Source organism: Symphalangus syndactylus, chromosome 3 (genome assembly GCF_028878055.3).
Source record: "Symphalangus syndactylus isolate Jambi chromosome 3, NHGRI_mSymSyn1-v2.1_pri, whole genome shotgun sequence".
In the NCBI taxonomy this organism is placed as follows: Eukaryota; Metazoa; Chordata; class Mammalia; order Primates; family Hylobatidae; genus Symphalangus; species Symphalangus syndactylus.
The window spans coordinates 129,624,496-129,644,492 of record NC_072425.2 but is presented as its reverse complement, the minus strand read 5'-3'; the positions used below and the strand labels follow the sequence as shown (position 1 = coordinate 129,644,492).

General features: G+C 43.5%; 1 long non-coding RNA gene across 2 annotated transcripts in view; it reads left to right on the top strand.

Moving 5' to 3' along the window:
* The window catches only part of LOC129478396 (uncharacterized), a 54,270-nt gene extending 35,144 nt beyond the window's left edge, over window positions 1–19,126 (top strand). The window contains exons 3-4 of one of the 2 annotated variants that reach the window (XR_008656424.2): window positions 15,179–15,278; window positions 18,016–19,126. This is a non-coding gene — a long non-coding RNA (uncharacterized lncRNA). Of the gene's footprint in view, window positions 1–14,563; window positions 14,687–15,178; window positions 15,279–18,015 lie in introns of those variants that run through there. The other variant, XR_008656425.1, reaches the window with a different exon arrangement.
* Window positions 19,127–19,997: the final 871 nt, after the last annotated feature.

Genomic DNA, 19,997 nt, shown 5'->3' with positions numbered 1-19,997 from the left:
AGGCGGGCGGATCACGAGGTCAGGAGATCAAGACCACGGTGAAACCCCGTCTCTACTAAAAATACAAAAAATTAGCCGGGCGTGGTGGCGGGCGCCTGTAGTCCCAGCTACTTGGAGAGGCTGAGGCAGGAGAATGGCGTGAACCCGGGAGGCGGAGCTTGCAGTGAGCCGAGATTGCGCCATTGCACTCCAGCCTGGGCGACAGAGCGAGACTCCGTCTCAAAAAAAAAAAAAAAAAAAAAAAAAAAAGAATTTAACATTAGAACTAGAAAATGGAAAATCATGTTGAAGAAAAAGAGTGGAGACATTAGAAACAACTAGGGTTGAATCTCACCTTCAGTTCTGACCTTCCTAGTAACGAGTACAAAAGGGAAGTCAGATGGGCCATGACATACTCATTATCTGATGTTTTGTACATATTGGTTATGCGTGAATCCAGATTAGCAAAGCTATTTATCTTAGAATTTGCTATAGCAATTGCTACTAACAAAAAACAGTTTCATCAGCTATCTTAGTAGGGAAACGTCTATTTTCTCCACTTTCTCCACTGATCTGTAAATTCTGTGACAGGAGGAGCTGTGTTATACTCATATTTGTATATCCTAAGCATACTCCCTGTCCTCAGTAGGTACTTAAACATTTTTTGAATGATGTCTTAGTCCACTTTGTGCTGCTATAACAGAATACCATAGACAGGGTAATTTATAATAAACAGAAGTTTATTTCTCACAGTTCTAGAGGCTGGGAAGTCCAGGACCAAGGTGCCAGCACCTGGCAAGCGCCTTCTTGCAATGTCATCTCATGGTGGAATGCAGAAAGTAGGACGAGAGAGAGAGACGGAGTAAAAAGGGGCCAACCCCCCCTTCCCTTAATGACAAATCCATTCACGTAATAACGGCATTAATCCATTCATAAGGGCACAATTCACATAGCCATTAGGCATCTCTTACAGGTCTCACCAATGGCAATTAAATTTCTAACATATACTTTTTGGGGAACACATTTGAACCGGAGTAAATGATGCGATAAATTGTATATAAGTTCCTTAGCCCTCAGACTGGTAATTTGATAGTGGTTGCTCAAAGTCACATTTAAAATTTGAGTCCAGGTCCCCTTGACCCTCAAAATTTTGTTTTTTCTAACACTCTACTGTTCTAGTTATCTATTTCTATATTATAAATTATGCCAAGACTTAGTTGCTTACAAACAATCATTGTCTTTCATAAGTCTACGGGTTGCATGGGCTCCGCTGGGTGGTTCTCCTTCAGGGTCTTTGACAAAGTTAAAGTCATATAGGGCTAGAGTCATCTGAAGACTACTTTGATCACATGTCTGGAATCTGGGCAGGAATGGCTGGAATACCTGTGGCTGGTCATGCATCACTTCCTCACACCATGGTGGTGTCAGGATAAGCAGACTGCTTACATGTTGCCTGGCTTATTCTAGAGTGAGCATTCAAAGAAACCATGGCAGAAGCTGCAAGCCTTCTTCTGACCTAGTTTAAGAAGTCACATAGCAACATTTCTACCATATTATGTTAGTCAAAGCAATTACAGGCCCACATGTATTCAAGAGATAGAGGGATAGACTCCATCTCTTAATGGGAGAGGACTTACCTAACTGTTTCTGGGATGCAAGTTACAGTAATCTATGCAGTAAACTATATTCAAGACAAAGCTACAGTAATCAGGATAGTCTGGTATTGATGTTAGAATACACAAGGAAATCAATAGAATGAAAAAAAGAGTCTAGAAATAGATCTATACATTTACACTTAATTGATCTTTGACAAAGGTCGGACAAGTATAGCCTTTTCAACATATGATACTGGAACTGACTATCCTTATAGAAAGATACATAAAATTTATCCATAACACAAAATTTAAGTTGTATAATGTACATAAATTAATTTGAGAGGAGTCATAGACTTAAATATAAAAGCTAAAACTATAAAGCTTCTAAAAGTAAACATAAGGCAATCAATTTGCAACTTTGTTGTAGATTTCTTAGACAAGACACAAGAGAAAGACCCTAAAAGAAAAAAATTGATAAATCGGACTTCCTCCTTTTGCTAATCAAAGATACCATTAAGAAAACATAAAGGCAAGCTACAGATGGGAGAAACCATTTGCATTGTATATATATGCATGACAAAGAATTTGTAAATAGAATCTATAAAGAACTTTCACAACTCAAAAATTAAATGACGAACAAGCCAATTTAAAATTCAAACAAAAGGCTTGAATAATAGACTCACTTAGCTATCCAGCCTACATCTTCCTTCTGTGCTAGATGCTTCCTGCCCTTGAACATCAGACTCCAAGTTCTTCAGCTCTGGGACTCAAACTGGCTTCCTTGCCCCTCTGCTTGCAGATGGCCTATTGTGGAACCTTGTGATTGTCAAGGAGGCCCTCACCAGTGCTGAGCAGAAGCCATGCCCTTGGACTTCCCAGGCCCCAGACTGGCACAACTCTCAGGAGAACACCTAGTGACGTCAGTTCTCCAGAGGAGAATTTCTTCCACCAGAATTGCATATCATGGCAGACAGGAGACAGGACTAGATTGCAGCTCTGACTTGGACAGAGAAGTGTGTGGAGGCTCGCATGGTGAATTTTAGCTCCAGAATGACCGCGGGAATAAATCAGGAATCCTGAGAGGACCCACAGACCCTCTGAAGGAAGCAGACTGCTCCTGCAGGACCAGGGAGACATCCCAAATACTGTGCTGGTATTGATGGCTGAGAGACCCATAGATGGTTCACATCACAGGACTCTGTGCAGACAACCCCCAGTACCAGCCCAGAGCCTGAGAGACTTGCTAGGTGGCTAGACCCAGAAGAGAAACAACAATCACTACAGCTCAGCTCTCAGGAAGCCATATCCATAGGAAAAGGCGGAGAGTACTACATCAAGGGAACACCCTGTGGGACAAAAGAATCTGAACAATAGCCTTCAGCCATAGACTTTCCCCCTGACAGAGCCTACCCAAATGAGAAGGAACCAGAAAGGCAACTCTGGTACCATGAAAAAACAAGACTCTTTAACACCGCCAAAAAAATCATACTAACTCACCAGCAATGGATCCAAACCAAGAAGAAATCCCTGATTTACCTGAAAAAGAATTCAGATTCAGATGGCTAGTTATTAAGATAATCAAGGAGGCACCAGAGAAAGGTGAACCCCAATGCAAGGAAATCCAAAAAACAAGAAATGAAGGGAGAAATATTCAAGGAAGTAGAAAGCACAAAGTAAAAACAATAGAAACGTCAGGAAACACTGGACACACTCATAGAAATGCCAAATGCTCTGGAAAGTCCCAGCAATAGAACTGAACAAGTAGAAGAAAGAAATTCAGAGCTCAAAGACAAGGTCTTCCAATTAACTCAATCCAAAAAAGATTTTGACAAAGAAATGAGAATAAGAAAATATAAACAAAGCCTCTAAGAAGTCTAAGATTATGTCAAATGACCAGGACAGTATAAATAGCTTTATATCAATAAGTTTGAAAATTTGATAAAACAAAAAAATTCTTAGGAGAAACACAACTTGAAATCGACATGAGAAAAATATTGAACATATGAATGTAAAATTACTAAAGAAATTAAATATGTAATTGAAAATCTTCTCCCCAAGAAAATTTTTCTGGGCCCATGTAGCTTCAATGGTGAATTCTGCCAAATGTTTAAGAAAGAAAATAATGCTAATCTTTTACAAATTATTCTAGAGAATAAAGAATAAAGATAAAGTAGCACTAACCAACTTGTTTTATGAGGCCAAAATAATTTTTGAATCCATCTTTACAAAAACATGATGATAAAGAAAAATTATAGGCGGTCTCATTCAGAACATGGAAGCCAATAACTAAACAAAATATTAGCAAATGGAATCAGCAACATACAAAGGCTAAGGCATGAGATCAAATAGGACTTCCTCCAAGAAGGCAAATTTAGTTTACACTCAAAATTCAATTAATCCAATTCACAATTAACACAACAAAAAAATTTATGTGATCATCTTAATAGATAAAGAAAAAGCATTAAAATTCAATATCCATTCATCATTAAAACAAACAGGCAAGCAAAAATCATTTAGCAAAGTAGAAATAGAACTTATTAGCCTGATAAAGTAAATCTACAACAAACCTATAACAAACATCAAACTTAATGATGAAGTGTTGAAAACATTCCTTTTGAAATAACAAATGAAAGATTTGAATAACACAGTTAGCTGGCCAACACTATTCCCAGTCAATGTCAAACTGGAGGTTTGATTCAGAGTAAAGAAGCAAGAAAAAAACAGTACAGAAATTAGAAAGTTGGGGAGAGAGAAAGAGAAAGACCTGTTGTGTGTCTTCTTTTAATTTTTAATTTTTTTAACTTTTAATTTAGGTTCAGGGGTACACGTACAGGTTTGTTATATAGGTAAATTTGTGTCACGGGTGTTTGTTGTACAGATTATTTTGTCAAACAGGTATTTGTTTGACTTTTTAATGGTAGCCATTCTGACTGGTATGAAATGGTATCTCATTGTGGTTTTGTTTTGTATTTCTCTAATGATCAGTGATATTGAGCTTTTTTTCACATATTTGTTGGCCACGTGTATTGTATCTTTTTCTGAAAAGTGTCTGTTCACGTCCTTTGCCACTTTTTATTGGGGTTGTCTGTTTATTTTCTTGTAAATTTAAGTTCCTTATAAATGCTGGATATTAGAACTTTGTCAGATGCATAGTTTACAAAAATTTTCTCACATTCTGTAGGTTGCCTGCTTACTCAGTTGATAGATTATTTTGCTGTGCTCTTAAGTTTAATTAGATCCCATTTGTCAATTTTGCTTTTTACTGTGATTGCTTTTGGCATTTTCATCGTCAAATCTTTGCCTGTTCCTATGTCCAGAATGGTATTGCCTAGACTGTCTTCCAGGGTTTTTATAGTTTTGGGTTTTAAAGTCTTTAACCCATCTTGAGTTGATTTTTGTATATGGTGTAAGGCAAGGGTCCTGTTTCAATCTTCTGCCTGTGGTTAGCCAGTTATCCCAACACATTTTATTGACTAGGGAGTTCTTTCCTCATTGCTTGTTTTTGTCAGCTTTGTTGAAGTTTAGATGTTTGTAGATATGCAGTATTATTTCTGGGCTCTCAATTCAGTTTCATTGGTCTATGTGTCTATTTTTGTACCAGTACCATGCTGTTTTGGTTACTGTAGCCCTGTAGTATAGTTTGAAGTCAGGTAACATGATGCCTCCAGTTTTGTTCTTTTGCTAAGATTGCATTGGCTATTCAGGCTCTTTTTAGTTCCATATAAATCTTAAAGTAGTTTTTTTTTTTTGTTTTGTTTTGTTTTGTTTTTTTTTTTTTTTAGTTCTGTGAAGAATGTCATTGGTAGTTTCATAGGAATGACATTAAATCTGTAAATTGCTTCAGGCAGTATGACCATTTTAATGCTATTGATTCTTCCTTTCCATGAGCATGAAATGTTGTTTGTGTCATTTCTGACTTCTTTGAGCAGTGTTTTGTAATTCTCGTTGTTGAGATCTTCCACCTCCTTGGTTAGCTGTATTCCTAGGTATTTTATTCTTTTTGTGGCTATTGTGAATGGAATTGCATTCTTGATTTGGCTCTTGGATTGGCTGTTATTGGCGTATAAGAATGCTAGTTATTTTGTATGTTGATTATGTTTCCTGAACCTTTGCTGAAGCTGTTTATCAGCTGAAGGATCCTTGAGGCCAAGACTATGTGGTTCTCTAGATATAGAATCAGGTCGTCTGCAAACAGGGATAGTTTGACTTCCTCTCTTCCTATTTGGAGGCTCTTTATTTCCTTCTCATGCCTGATTGCTCTGCCCGGAACTTCCAGTATTATGTTGAATAGCAGTGGTGAGAGGGGGCATCCTTGTCTTGTCCCTTTTCAAGGGAATGCTTCCAGCTTTTGCCCATTCAATATAATGTTGGCTATGGGCTTCTCATAGATGGCTCTTATTATTTTGAGGTATGTTCCTTCGATACATACTTTCTTGAGAGTTTTTAGAATGAAAAGATATTGAATTTTATCAAAAGCCTTTTCTGCCCCTCTTGTGATAATCATGTGGTTTTTGTCTTTAGTTCTGTTTATGTGATGGATCACATTTATTAATTTGCATATGTTGAAACAACCTTCCATCCCAGGGGATAATGTGTGCTTGATTGTGGTGGATTCACTTTTTGATGTGCTGCTGGATTCAGTTTGCAAGCGCTTTGTTAAGGATTTTTGCATCTGTGTTTATCAAGGATATTGGCCTAAGGTTTTTTTTTCTTGTGTCTCTGACAGGTTTTGGTATCAGGATGATGCTGACCTCATAGAATGAGTTGGGGAGGAGTCCCTCATCCTCAGTTTTTTGGAACAGTTTTAATACCAGCTCTTCTTTGTACATCTGGTAGAATTCAGCTGTGAACCTCTGGTCCTGGGCTTTTTTTGGTTGGTAGGCTATTTCTTATTGATTCAACTTCAGAGCGCATTATTGGCCTGTTCAGGGAGTTAATTTCTTCCTGGTTCAGTCTTGGGAAAGTGTATGTGTCCAGGAATTTGTCCATCTCTTCAAGTTTTTCTAGTTTGTGTGCATAGAGGTGTTTGTAGTAGTCTCTGATAATTTTTTGTATTTCTGTGGGGTTAGTGGTAATGTCCCCTTTGTCATTTCTGATTGTGTTTATTTTAATCTTCTCTCTTTTCTTACTAGTCTAGTTGGTGGTCTATCTTATTAATTTTTTCAAAAAACCAATTCCTGGTTTTGTTCAGCTTTTGAATTTTTTGTGAGTCTCAATCTCCTTCAGTTTGGCTCTGATTTTTGTTATTTCTTGTCTTCTGCTAGCTTTGGGGTTGGTTTGCTCTTGCTTCTATTTCTTTTAGTTGTGATGTTAAGTTGTTAATTTATGCATAGTGGTCAGTAGGTAGACTCTTGCTCAGCTGTGTGGCTCCCCTATATTTCCTCACATTTGCAGCCATAGTCCCTCTCCCACTTGAGTGCTGACTGTAGATGATGGCTTGGCACTCCCAAGCTGCCCATCACAGCTCTAGGGGGATCTCAGGGTTTATGTTTCCTCCCCAACTTGGAGCCAGCTGGAAAAGGGACCTTAGCAGTGGTTGTGGCCAATGGCCTTTTGCTTGCATCCCGGGGACTCCACCCCAGAGAGATGCAGATCAGCAGTTGCTCCATGTGATCAGACCAGGATGGGGGTCTGTGCTGTGGGATTCCCTGCCTGGTGATGAACAGGGGGAGGGGGTAGGACCTGTAGTAGATGGACTGGCCACCTCTTCTCGGGTTGACTGTTGCTTATTGGAGGTGTGGATAGGGTACTTAGGGTCTTTGCTCCTTCATTAGTCCGGCGGTAGCACGGGCAGTACCACTGTAGAGGAAATGGCAAAGGGGCTTTAAGTTTCCCCTGAGGGCTACAACTCTAAGAAACATGGACCCGCTGTTACTGGGAGTGTTCAGCAAGTGGGGTAGGGCGGCTGCCCTGCTGGCATGAGCTTGGGGCTCTGCTTGTTGGGGAGCAGGGGGTTAAGGGCTCATCAGGAGGAGAGACTGGTTTCCTCTCTGTATGGTGACTGTGGCATGCTGTAAGCTCAGGTGTAGCCCTCAGGCTCTTGTCTCTTCCCCAGACTGAGGGCAGCAGGAATAGGACCACTTCTGTAGAGTGGCAGACAGGCTGTCAGATGCCTCCAGGAGCCTCTCCCCAGGGAAACTCAGGGCCACTACTAGTGGGTATGCTCAGCCATGGGTGGGGCAATGTTTTGCCATCATGACCTGGAAGCCCTTCCTAGTGGAGTGGGGGATGGGGGTTCCCAGGGAAGAGGAACTAGACTCCTTTCTGTGTGGTAGCTGCGTTGTGCTGGAGGTGCCAGCGTAGTGAGTGGGCCCTTTGTTCCTTCCCCAGCCTGAGCACTGTTGGGGCAGTAGCACTGCCACTGCAGTCGCAGAGGAAATGTACGTTGACTCTGGGATTTCCTCTTTGGGGAAATGCTGGGCTGCCTCTGATTGAAGTGGTCAGGTGGGGGCAGGGTGGTAGTGTTGAGTCCCAGGTCTAGTGGCCCTATCCAGTGAGGAGAAGTGAGGACCACCACCTGTGTGGAGAATAGCCCGGCCAATTTCCATAAGGTAGGTGCTCTGTTCTGGGGTTCCATCACCTCCTGGCCCCTGTGGACTCTCCAGAGCCTGGAGACAGCAAGGGCCAGGGACGCAAGATGGCAAAGATGGCAACCCGCCCCTCCCACTGGGAGCTCGGTCCAGGTTGTTGCAGAGCTGCTTCCGGCTCAATAGCCCCAGCAGGGTGTGGCTGGAGACCCTGGCTGGGAGGACCCACCCAGTGAGAAGATACAGGATCAGGAACCCACATAACGAACAGTCTGGCCACTTTTCCTAGGGCTGCTGCAGTATGCTGAGAGTCTGCTCCAGTCCCTACTCACCTCAGATTTTCCAGTACCTGAAGGTATCCACAGTGAAGGCTGTGAAACAACTAATATGGCACCCTGCTTCTCTCTCTGGGAGCTCCATCCCAGAGAGATATGGACCTGCTGCTGGCTGAAACGCACTGGAGGGGGTGGCTGGAGACCCCAGTCAGGAGGTCCCACCCAGTTAAAAGGAATGGGATTGGGGACCTGTGTAAAAAAGCAGTCTGGTGGCTTTTTCATAGAGCAGCTGTGCTGTGCTAGGGGTCTGCTGCAGCCCGCAGTCACCTTGGACTCTCCAAGTTCTGAGGGCCAGAACAGCTAAGGCTGCCAAGGAGTGAAGATGGCAGCCCACCGCTTCCTCTGGGAGCTTCATCCCAGGGAGGTTTGGAACTACTGCTGGCTGGAAAACACTGGTGGGAGTGGACATAGACCTCAGACAGGAGATTCCACCCAGTAAAGAGAAACAGAATCAGACCTGCATGAAAAAGCTGTTGGCCACCTCTCCAGAGCTGCTGCACATGCCAGAGAACCACTCCAGTCCCTAGTCACCTCAGATTCCCCAGAGCCCAAAGGCAACAACAGCTAAGGCTGTGAAATAGCAAAACCATAAGGCTCCTTGAGGAAAATATAGAATATTTTTATGAGCTTGTGGTAGGGAAAGACGTCTAACCGTAACAAGACCCAAAAAAGTTGCTAAGCATAAATAAAAGATCAGTTAATCGGACCACATTAAATTAAGAACTTCTGTTCATCAAAACACACCATTAAGAGAGCGAAAAGGCAAGCAAGCATATATGGAAAAGATGTAACACATAACCAACAAAGACTTCACTGCCATAACATAAAAAAGATGTCTTACAAATCAGTAAGCAAAATATATACAACCTTATAGAAAAATCTGCAAGAATCACCAGCAGGCACTTCACCAAAGAGGGTATTCAAATGCCCAATAAATATATGAAAAGGAAGTCAGTCTCATTAGTAATCAGTGAAATGCAAAAATTGAAAGCAAATTGTAGTATAATGAAAAAGAACAGTACCCAGAATGGCTACAACTAAAAGAAATGACCATAATAAGCTTTGGCAAAGATATGGAGTAAAAGAAGTCTCATACACTACTGGTAGGGTTGAAAATTGGTATAATCCCCTCAGAGAATAGTTTGGCATATCTCTCAAAACCAAGCGTATATATCTGTTACCCAGCAATTCCACATGAACGTGAAGAGACATGCTCAATAATGATTATAGCAGCTTTGTAATAGTCTCAAACTGGAAACAACCCAAATGTCTATCAATAATAGAATGGTTAAATAATTTGTGCTGTATTTATAAAAAAGAATTTGAGGCGGGGTGCAGTAGCTTACGCTTATAATCCCAGCACTTTGGGAGGCCGAGGTGGGCAGATCACTTGAGGTCAGGAGTTTGAGGCCAGTATGGCAAAACCCCATCTCTACTAAAAATAAAAAACATTAGGTGGGTATGGTGGTACATGCCTGTAGTCCCAGCTACTCAGGAGGCTGAGGCAGGGGAATTGCTTGAAGTGGGTGGTGGTGGGGCAGGGGGGTGCGGAGAGGGCAGAGTTTGCAGTGAGCTGAGATGGTGCCACTGCACTCCAGCCTGGGTGACAGAGCAAGACTCTGTCTCAAAGAAAAAAAAGGAATTTGATATAACAATGAAAATAAATGAAATCCAGCCACAATATATATAAATCTCACAAACATAACATTGATCAAAACAAGGCTGACACAAAAAGCATACTGTATGACTTCATTTTTTAATAATTCTAATAACTATAGTATGTAGAGATGCCGGATGAAATGATACAATTTAAAAATGCAAGTAAGTAAAATTAAGGAATGCAAGTAAAATGAAGACATTCATAATAGTATGTACAGATGCCTGATTAAGTGATAAAATTCAGAAATGCAAGTACTAGCCACAAAAATCTGGCCAGTAGTTATCTCAGCGGGGGAGAGGAAGGTGACCTGTAGCAGGCCTGAGGGGTCTTCTGGGACACTCCTCCATTTTTATTTGGGTGGTGGTTCCGTGGATGTTTGCTTTGTGGTAATTAATTGAGCTGTACATTTTTAAGTCACTTTCTGTTACATATGTAACATTCAACAATAAATACTTAGGAAACAAAAGAGAGTGTTGGTGACACGGACCTTAGGAACCCCAGGGAGACTGCCTTCTAGGTTGAAATCAGTCCATTTTTTAGTGTTCTTTAGACTGAGTGGTGCCCATTAGAACAAAAGGAAAATAACCTGGAAACTTAGTGGAGGGTCCTCCCAGGCAAAAGCGTAGGTTGTCATGCAAATTAGATGTAAAACTAGCTAGATCTGCTTCACTGGAGGGTGGCAGGGCTGGTAATGAGCCAAACACAAAAATTTGTTTGGACGGCAGCTGCCTGAGAAGCCAGAATCAGGGCTGCAGAGGCTCTCTGGTGGTTTGGGAAGATGTGGCAGTAGAAGGGGCTAATCAAAATGGTAGTCTCCTTAGAGCCCAATCCCACAGTTCCAGCCCAGGAGCTTCCCATGGGTTTGGCATTGGGAGCCAGAGTAAAGCTAAAGGAGAAGGTGCCTGAAGCTAAAGGAGAAGGTGCCTGAAGCCTCATGTAGGCACTGGGGAAATGATGCCTCCTCCTTCCATAGCAGAGGAGGATGCTGCTAACAGGAGCTAGTGGAGGCTCTAGGAGGCAACTGTGCCTATGAAACAGGTTGAAGCTCCCATCTCCAAGGCATCCTGCCTGCCTTGCTGTTTGTGCTCCGTTTATGTCTTCTCTGTGTTCTTCTCTCAAGTCTTTCGGGGAAATTGCACTCTGTCTAATTAGAACCTGAGTCTGGAGCTTCATGTCTCATGCTGTCTTTGGGCCTGGGCAGGCTTTTGGGTGTGCTGACTTCAACAGCAGCTGACAGTCCAGTCCTATCTGAGACAGGAGTTGGCACTTGGCACTGGGCAGGGGCTTCTGGATGAAATGATTCCAGAAGCATTGTGCTTGGTCTGATGGTGAAGGTATTGTCTCCAGCATTAGACTGACCTGGGTTTGAAGCCAGGGTTGGCCACTTACTGGCTGTGAGCTATGTGACCTTGGCAAATTACTATGAATGTGTAAGTTTTAAATAACGGTGCATCGAAAGCACTTAGTATGGTGCCTGGCACATAGAAAGTGTTCAGTAAGCACTATTGTTTTATTATTTGTTTATCAGCAGCAGCATCAGCATCAGCATCCCACCCAGATCCAAGAGATTACTGAGCCATCTTTTCAGTAGGAAGCAAATAGGAAACAGACTTTGGAGAAAGGCACTCCTTACCTTCTTGTGGAGAAATGAAAGGGAGCCCTCTTAGGATGAGGCATAAAGCTTTAGCCCCTCGACACACTGGAGTTGATGCATTGGCTATCTTGAGTGTAGGTCCAGAGGCTGCAAGTAGGCACTTTGTCTTTCCTCTTGGCTGAGGTTGTTTTCTGCCCAGGGACAGGACACAGGTTGTCTCAAAAAGCAGGAGCATCCTTGCCTTGGCACTTTACTGCTGGATCTATGTAGATTTTTCCATAAGACCAGACAGTGCAAAACACCTAGAATAGGTGTCACCTCTGCTACTTTCTCTATGTGCCACGTTTGTATTTTTTATTGCTGTCTCTAATGTCATTCCATCATGGTCTTAAGAAATGTCAGGTCAACATCTTTCCAAAGGAAGTATGTTGCAAAAGTGCCAGTTTGAGAGACTATGCTTAGAAGAAATTACCACCATTTCTCTCTCTGCCCGGGGTGAACATGAGGAGCCAAGTGTGAAGAAGCAAATAGTGGTAGAAGCACAAAGTCCATGTGCAAGTGAGCTTTGGAAATGGAGGAAGCCAGAGCCAGAGCCAACAGCTGGGGTCCTCTGGGTAGCACCTGCTTGCATGGTCCACATAAAGAGACTGGAAGAGAAATCAGAGCAGAGGGATGTGGTAGATTTTCTGCAAGAGTGGCCACCAACAATCTCTCCCATCTCTGGACATGTGTGTCCCTCCCATAATGAAGTAGATTCCATTACCTCTTCTCTCAAATCTAGGCCAATCCCATGACTTGCTTTGACCAATAGAATGCAGCAGCAGCAGCTATGCAGTGTAATTCCCAGTCCTAGGCCTTAAGGGGCCTTGCAGCTTCTGTTTTCACCCTCCTAGGATCCAGCCAACATGTAACAGTGGTCACCAGGCACCGCTAAATGAGAGGCTGTGTAGAAAGAGAATGGCTCAGCCAGGCCAAGCTGTTATAGCAATCCCAACTAAAGCACATGGCACATGTAAAGCCATTGAGAGTGATCCAGCCCAGCTCCCAGCTGAATGCAGCTGCACACATGACCCTGGCCAACCCCATGTGGAGAAGAACCACCCAGCTGAGCCTTGCCAGCCCATGGACTCGTGAAAAGGTATTTAATCCTTGTAACTTAAGCTGCTGAGTCTGGGGCTAGTTCCTTATGCAGCAACAGATAACAGAAATAGCAATTGTTTAGAGACACTGAAAGGCACCTCGGTTAACTTCACTAATTCCCCAGTTTCAGAACATAATGCTTATTGATCACTTGTACTTTTGATAAAACATCTATTTTAAGTAGACACTGTGACCAGCATGCTGGGCAAGTAGGAAGTCAGTGCCAATAACTGAAACTTGTTGCAGATTTGTAATCAGAGACGAGCTAAGGAAAGTGTGACCACACGATGATAAGCACTCTAATTTGTTGAGTGCCTCCCTCCCATGTGATGAGCCCTCTGCACCAGTCTTTACCGTCATCATTTCATTTTATCCTTTAGAGGTCGGACTTGTGAAGTGTCTTGTATTATAGATGAGGAGACATGGAGGCTTAGAAAGCAGAAGCATTTGCCCAAGGTTAAACCATTAATAAGTGGCACAGCAAGTATCTGAACCCAGAGCCATTTGGTTCCAGGTTCTGAGCACTTGACCTCCAAGCTTTACTGCCTTTCATGAGCTAGAATGGTCCAACTGTTTCCTCTGATTGCAGGCTGGGGTTGGGAGGGTTGAGAACTTGCAGAGCAGGCTCTTGGAGAACTCCTTTCTCTCTCAGGAAGAGGTAAGTATTTTAATAGCCCAGAAGGTATGGCACGAAGGAAGGGATGAGTATCTCTTTTGGGGCCAATGAGGCACCTGGTGTCTGAGGACACAAGGCTCTCTCTCCCCAGAAGCAGCACATTTGACATTATGCAGTTTCACATTCTGTGCTCTTCATTTCTAAGAACAGAGTTTCCTCTTTGAAATCCACAAGTAGCCCCAGGCCACTCTGAGATGCAGCTCTGTGGAGTTCCCTCTTGTCCTAGAAGGAAGGAGCCTCATTTCTGCCCCCATTTAATCTTGGAAGTCTTCCTGGGAGAGTTTAGCTTTGAGCTCTGTTTTGGAAGCAGTGAGGGAGGCAGCTGGATGAATGCTAAGTAGGACATTTTTAGTTTGAGCAGCAACTCTTGAGACGCTGCATTGAAAATTTCAGTAAAGTGGAGAAGGCAGAAATAGTTCATATGTTGTACAGCAAAATTACAATTCAAAATAATTTCGGTGGGTTTCAATGATGGGCCAAAATCAACATGACAACCTTTTGCAGAGACAAATGTGAACTTCCAAATGAAGGTGCAAATGATCATTTATACAATTTCAGGGTGGGGTGGAGCTGACTGGAAAGCACTTCATAGGAAAAGTAATTGGGGGTTTGGGTGAATATATATAAACTCAGAATAACCCAACAGTGAGATGCAGCTACCAAAAGATCTAAAGCAGTCTTAAGTCACATAAATACATGTTTACTGTGCCAGTTTAAATCAAGGGAGGTAAAAATGACCAAATATAAAGACTAATGCAGTTATGGGTATCTCTCCTTTAAATGGATATAGATTTTGGGCTTCCAGGAATAACACTGGATCCCTCAGGCCTTGCCCTAACTGTACCCCTGACCCCAGAGTTTGGATTGGTCAAGTTCAAGGTCATCTAATTGAGTCATATTTTCAAGGGGTAAAAACTTATAAAATAATTACTATGTCCAGACACATGGGTGTGGTCTTGTCCTTTTTTTATCAGTTTCTCTTGACCATACCTATTCCCAGCTGTCTCTTCTCTGACTTTCTCTCTTCCTCCTCTCTCTTCCCACAGGACTGATTTAGGCTCCAGGGCCACTGACCAAGCCTAAGAAGACCTGGAACAGGAGGCCAGAAGCAGTCCTACTCTGCACATCAGCACCACCAGTCTCTTTTGCTCTGTCTCTTGGTCCTTTTTTCCTGGTGCTGGTAGGTGGTATTGGATCTGTCATTTCTCTCCTTGGAGGCAAGTATCTGAGACTCAAGTGTGCTCACTGAGAAGGCAAGGAACCAGGCAGACTGTGGGAGCTGCCCTGGTTCTGGGCTCTGCACTGACTCTGGCCTGGGCCCGACAAAAGGAGATTTCTACTGCACTGGTCTTGCTCGGTTGAGATCTGCACTAGGGCTTGCTCTTCTTTGCTTTGTCTATGTATATCTTTTCCTCTGGAAACAGGTTGAATTGTGTTCCCCTCAAAGCCATATTCCATATGTTGAATCCCTACCCCCTAATGTGTTGGTATTTAGAGATTGGGTCTTTGGGAGGTAACCAGGTTTAGATGAGGTCATCAGGATGGGGTCCTCAGAGGGGATTAGTGCCTTTATATAAGAAAAACTAGAGGATTGGAGCTCTCTCTCTCTCTCTCTCCCTATCCCTATCCCTCTCCCTCTCTCTCTCCACCTCTCTTTCTCTACCATGTGAAGGCACAGCAAGAAGACAGCTGCCTGCAAGCCAGGAAGAGAGCCCTCACCAGGAACCAAATAGCCTAGTGCCTTGATTTTCGACTTCCCAGGCTCCAGAATGGTGAGAAATAAGTGTTTGTTGTTTAAGCCACTCAGTTTATAGTATTTTGCTATATTACCTCAAGCAAACGATTACAGAAACTTACGAAGATAAGAGATTGTTTGAAGGCATGCTCTGTGTATTCTTGCCTTGCTGGCAAATTGCACCATCATAATGCCATCTCATAACATCAAGTCACCATTATTCTGACATTGATGGGCTAGACAGTGACAAGAGGGACATGACCAGGCAAGAAGGGGACTTGAGACCGTGGAACTTGAGAATGATTTAGGGGTAGAGCTGCTAACCTCACCTAAGAGGAGGGAGGGGCTGTGAGGAAATCTCCTCAGTGGGGCTATTCCTTGGAGGGGAAAATCAGCAGTTGGGCAAGAGCATGTCAGTTAGAGTGGGGAGAAACCCAGGAATGGACAAGTGTCTCTGGAGTAGAATAATTGGCTGGAGTGAAAGAAAGGCTCAGTATTCAGCTCCCATCTCTACTGGGCCATCCCATAGAGGGTAATCCCTGGTTGGGGAGCTGCGACCAAAGGGTAAAGTCACAGCAAGGCAATTTTGGGATCTCCCTGAGCAAGGCATTGCTAAACCCCAAGGCCACACAGTCCTGGGGGTTCTGACTCTCGAGGCGGTGCATTCCTTGCCACTAGAAGAATTTTGAGACTGAGCAGAGATTTTTCTGCTCACTGAAAAGTTGGACCAGATACTAGAAACTTGTCAAGGTCCCTTCCAGCAATGAGCAGGGAAAAACACCCTCACAGAAACCCAACACCAAACCTCAGCTTTCAGGAGCAGGCATGGGAGAAGGACCAAGAGCAGATGCATAACTATGATACAAATGCCAAAGAAAGCTTCAATGGGCTGTGACTGCTTCCGATGATCACTTTCTTTTCAACTCATCTGGAGATGATGTCATCTGATAATTGGACACTCACACATGGCCTACTGTCTGGCTGGCCTGGTCTGCTTTCCTGATCTCTTACTGATCAGAGAGACTCATCTGCAGACATTTTGAGCAGAAAGTCTCTGATGCAGATTTTCCTTTATTCACAAACATGTGCAGAAGGTCTTTTCTACTCCAGGATCTGTGCTATGTATGGAGGATGCAGAGCTTCAGGGAAGGCAGCCATGGAAATAATAGGGAGTTGGAATTCAGTTGTTCATTTGGTAAATGTCGATTGAATATGACCTCTGTGCTAGGCACTGCAGCTCTAGCAGGGACAAGCAAGACATGATCTCTGTCTTGGGGAATTTACGTTCCAGTGGGGGAATCAGATAGCAGGCATGTTATATATAAAGATCATATATGTTGTGGAAAGTGCCATGAAAGAAATTTTAAAAGCAAGGGAATACAGAGTGAGAGAGATGGGGACCTGTTTAAGAGCAGATATTTGGGGAAATCTCTCTGACAAGAAGGCAATTAGGTGTCTACCCAAAGCTCAAGATGCAGCCAGCCAAAGGAGTGCAGAGCTGAGCATTCCAAGGAAAAAGAGTAGCTACCTTAAAGGTAGGAAAGGTCTTAGTGTGTTAAAGAGGCAGAAAGAAAATCATAGGGCCAGGTGAGGAAGGCAATGGCATGAGATGGAATAGCATGAGATGTGGTCAGAAAAAAGTCAGAAAGAAGATTCTATAGGGCTTCTTGGGGGTTGAGGGAGGATTTTATTCTAAGATCAATTCAAGATCAGAATTTCCTGTTTGGGAACCGAGGCCGTAAGGATTTTTTTTTAAGGATCAATGAGATGTCCAAACTCCTCAGAATTCCAGTCATCAGGACTCTGACACCCACCCATGAGTCTGACCTGCCCCTGCTCTGCCCAATCTCCTGGCTCAGGCCTGCCTTCTTTGAGGGATAGAAGGAGGTACATTCTTCCAGGACACAAAGGGGCTTGGGCACTTGAGAGACTGACAAGCAAAGGCCTTTGAAGCAATAAGAAAAGGCTCAGGAGACAGACAGTGGAAAAAGAAGAGGGACTCACGTGGATAAGGTCCGGGACTCTGTGTCTTCTGGCCTTGTTCTCCTGAAAGTCACTAACAAGGCAAATTTCTCCGTGTCTCTTTGTCTCTCTCTCCTTCTACATCTTACCTCTCCAGCCTCCCAAGAGGAGAAAGATTCACAGAATTTCTCCATGAAGGTTGCATTCTTGGAAGGCCTGGGCTTTTCTGAGCCAGTGCTACTGCAATAACATTTACCACATCAATTTTGGAAAGGAAGAAGCACAGGAAGCTGGTCCAGGCAGAAGGCAGAAAACTTGGGAGCTTCTCTGATTTAATCTTTTCTTCTTTATTTTTAAAAATCCACTTTGCAAAGATATATGGTCTCCAAGTTTCTGAAAAGGGAAGCAGCAAAGAAACTCCTTCTGCTGTGAATGAAAAGAATTACATAAACCACAGTAAATTTAGTATGAAATTACATTGCCAGCCCCAGAGGAGAAAGATGCGTTTCCATCATGCATTAGCCATGCTCAAGGAGCCATTATCCTGAGTTCCCTGTCTGCCTGCACTTGAAGGGACACGGTGGCATGCAGGTCGGGCCCTTCTCAGAGGATGGAAGCTGCTGGAAGACATTAATTATGTGACCTTGCTTAACGCACTGAGTTTTTACAGAATTTCTTCCTTGTATTTATACTTGTCTTTTCTTTACTTTCTAAACTGGAACTTGGGCTCCTGCTGATTCTTAGGCTCCATTAGGTCAGGATTTCATTCCGTTTGGGATTTCTCACAGTTCTAATAGTTCTTTGTGTCCTAGGAGGCCCATCTACTGGAAACTCCTAGGATGATTCCAGGCTGAAAGGAGGGTGCACAGTGCTTCAGCTATGGATTTCTAGTCCAAACTCTGCCAACTTCCAGCTGTGTGTCCTTGAGCAAGTTACTGAACATTTCTGGGCCTGTACCCTCATCTGTAACATGATGATAATCATAGTACACCCACCCCTTACCTCAAAGCGTTGTTGTAGACTTCAAGTAGGAAACTGTGTTTGTGATGACCTTGGCACAGTGCCTGACCCCTGGTGATTTTTCAACAAAACCAGCTACTCTCACAGACAACTCGTCTTCCAATTGTTCTGGAAACTTCTGTCATCTCTCTCTGAGATGCCAATTTTATCCAAAGGATGCTATGTGGCCTTCATAATGTGGAGCCCCAGCCAAACACATTTCACTCATTAATTTATCCAACAAACATTTACTAAGCTCTTACTATGTGCCAAGCACTAAAATCGATTCTGCTGATAAAAACATGACTAATACACCATCCTGTTAAGAATTTACTGACATTGGACAAGACAGACTTAGAAGCAACCTGGCAGGCTGGAGGAGTCTGTAGCATAAACAGGCAGAAGGAACTCCTAAAGTAGGGCTTTGCTGACCCAACTATCTTTGGCTGCTTCATGGCAAAGGCAAGACTTAGAAGTAGCCAGGGGCCCTTCTGTGGAGTCTTGAACAGCAGGCCACCATAGCCCTGGGGCAAGGTCGTGGATACCACCATGCAGGCTGGGCCTCATTAGAGTCATGGCTCAACTTTATAAGGGCCATAACATCAGCAGGGCCAAAGTGAGGCTGAGTCCACCAGAAAAGGTGGGAGACACGGGCTGTAACCAAAGCCAAAGAAAGAGACTAGATCACAAAGTATACAAGGCACAGATTTGGCTTAAAATGCCAACAGAACAAAGACCAGCCATGGGGACAAGGGTGTGGCTCTGGAGACCAAAGGGGCTGGAGAACCCTGAAACTTCTCCCTCTACCATGATGTTACATAAAGCCCCCTCCTTCTTTCTTCCCCCTGAGTAAGAGGACTAGGAGGACAGAGGAATAGAGTGGGAGACTGAGCAGCTTTTGTTTTGGAGACTGGCATTTCCAAAAAGGGCTATGGCATTATTGGATGAGATCAAGCTCTAAACCAGTTTGGACGTTTAGTTACTTTTCCCCCACCCTTCACCTCTTTTTCTGGGAAAGAATCCCAAATTCGTTTTAGATAATAGAGCTCATTTTCTCTCATATCTGAGTTGTAATGGATTAAATTTTGTAACCCTTCTTCCCTTATGTGTATGCTCAGCTCCTAGCACAGTGTCTAGCACAGCATCACACTTGAAAAGTACTGTGAGCCTGCATGCTAACAAAGAAAAGTTGGGGAACAACAAGAAGTCCTATCTGGCTCTCTGCATCCCATGTCTGCAAGATGTAATCTAGTCAATATGCATGCTTTGTATAGAACACAGACCTTGGCCCGTGGCCATTCCTTCCCCAGTCTTGATGCCAGGACTACACCCAGAGCCTCCCTGCTCTGGATGTGAGGAAAAGGGCAACAGGCCCATTTAAAGCTGGTGCCAGCATCCATCCTATGCCTGGGAACTTAGTTTATTTTAAACCAACTTCCCAACGATGGACTGATTCCGTGTCCTCCACTGGTCTACAGCTCAGCCACACACATACACACACACATACACACACACACACACACACACAAAGACACACACTCCAGACAAAAACACAGCTGATTTGAGATGCCACATGGGTGTAGGAGTTTTCAGAGCGGAAGGATCTTGGCTCTGGTCCCGTCAAGAAGAGGAGGTGAGGGAAGAGGAAAAAGGAGTTGTATGTGAAGTCCCCCACCTCACTCCTAGGCAGATGAGGGGCTAACATGTGGTAGCCAGAATGAATTACACTCTTGGGAGGGGCAGAGGCAGATGGGAGGGAATAGCTTCTGGCCCCAACCAAAGAACGATTCTACTT